Source organism: Apodemus sylvaticus, chromosome 7 (genome assembly GCF_947179515.1).
Source record: "Apodemus sylvaticus chromosome 7, mApoSyl1.1, whole genome shotgun sequence".
In the NCBI taxonomy this organism is placed as follows: Eukaryota; Metazoa; Chordata; class Mammalia; order Rodentia; family Muridae; genus Apodemus; species Apodemus sylvaticus.
In genome coordinates, this window is record NC_067478.1 from 38,793,247 (window position 1) to 38,795,200 (window position 1,954).

General features: G+C 37.1%; 1 pseudogene; it reads left to right on the forward strand.

The window, feature by feature from the left end:
• Window positions 1-276: 276 nt before the first annotated feature.
• Window positions 277-671, forward strand: LOC127689619 (bcl-2-related protein A1-like; annotated as a pseudogene).
• Window positions 672-1,954: the final 1,283 nt, after the last annotated feature.

Sequence of the window (1,954 nt, forward strand, 5' to 3'; positions counted from 1 at the left end):
CAATATTTTTAAAGTTTACACTATAGGAAATGTTATCATCTAAAACCTAACCTCTCTCTTCTTCAAAACTCTCTTAATCTCTGTTATAAGTTATGATGTGTATCTTAGTTAACATTTATATTGTGACAAAAGTCTATGACCAAAAATCAGGTTGTCGAGGAGAGGAAAGGATTTATTTGGATTATACTGATATATTTCTCTGTCCTCCCCTGACAGGTCATATCTTTGCAGTCCTCCTCGGCCTCTAGGTGGACAGCTTCAGTTAGCTCTGCCAGGGAAGATGACAGCCTATGAGTTCATGTATATCCACTCCCTGGCTGAGAACTATCTTCAGTATGTCCTGCAGGCACCTGCCTTTGAATCGGTTCCAAGCAAAACATCCAGAGTGCTACAGAGTTGCTTTCTCCATTCAGAAGGAAGTTGAAAAGAAGCTGAAGCCATTCTTGGATAACTTTCACGTGGAATCCATAGATACTGCCAACCAAGTGATGGAAAAAGAATTTGAAGATGGCATCATTAACTGGGGAAGGATTTTAAGTATATTTGCCTTTGGGGGTGTTCTCCTCAAAAAACTTCCACAATAACAGATGTCCCTGGATATAGGTGCTTACAAACAAGTTTCCAGTTTTGTGGCAGAATTCATAATGAATAACACAGGAGAATGGATATGGCAGAATGGAGGCTGGGTATGTGTGATGACATATATATTATTTATATATATAAAATGAAGAATAGGAATGTAAAGTTTCCTTATTAATTAAAACAACAAAATAACAATCAAAGGATTCCAGTCTGTTTGTATGCCTTATTTTGAGATGCTCTTAATTAAAATTAAACAAAACAAAAATCCCCTGGGTCATTTCCAGTGGCCCCTACTGGAAATGTTTTCTTAAAGATTTTAAAATTAAGATTTATACATTTATTTTATGTATGTGAGCACACAGTAGCTGACTTCAGACACACCAGAAAAGGGTATCAGACTCTATTACAGATTGTTGTGAGCCAGCATGTGGTTGCTGAGATTTTAACTTAGGACCCCTGGAAGAGCAGTCAGTGCTCTTAACTTCTGACCTATTTCTCTAGCCTGTTCCCCCTTTTTTTTTTTATAGTCAGAGAACATTTGTTTCTCCAACTTTAATTCTTGCTGTGAGGTCTGGGCTTGAGAACAGTATCATTTTTTTAAACAATATCTTCAGTATCAGCAGTGTGGATCCCCATATGCCTGCCTTTTCTAGGGTTATTTTTATGACAATCGAGAAATACTACAGAAAGAGCTGGTATTAAATATTGTCATATGTACTTTATCACGTTGTAATAGTCAACCATTTTACATTCATTACTTAAACGCCAACTTTTTCCATTTTCTTAGAACGCTATCAAGTGTGGCTAACCAGACTCCCTCACAGTCCTTTGTTACTAGGGATCAAATCTAGAGCCTAATGTGGTCTGAGCATATATGTTCGATCAGTGCATTGTACCCTTAGGTTAGTCTTTCTGGGAAATACTTTACAAATTGGTATCTGGGATATATATGGAAGTGCTTGTTCTAGAACATAAAAAGGAAGATAAGAGGACCAAAACTTCAAGGCCATCTTCAACTACATAGTAAGTGAGCAGAAAGCCACCTCTGGGCACATGAAGGACTCTTTCATCTCCCCTACTCAGATAACACATATATTTATGCTATAACTGCTTTTATCAACCCAGGGCACTTAAAATAACATTTTAAATAATATTTTATGGCCCGAAGAAGTACATCAATTGTGGAGTCCCTGTATTGTGTGAGCAAGATCTCTAATTCAACCTCTAACAACATAAATACAAATTAAAAGAGTTCTGACTCTGTTTTGTTGTATGTACATGCTGTTGAAGAGCTTGTCTCTTCCAGCTGTAGTATATTTATTTGAGTTACTTCCTGACCTTTCCCTGAGTGTAGGCATGTTTTCTAGAGTGG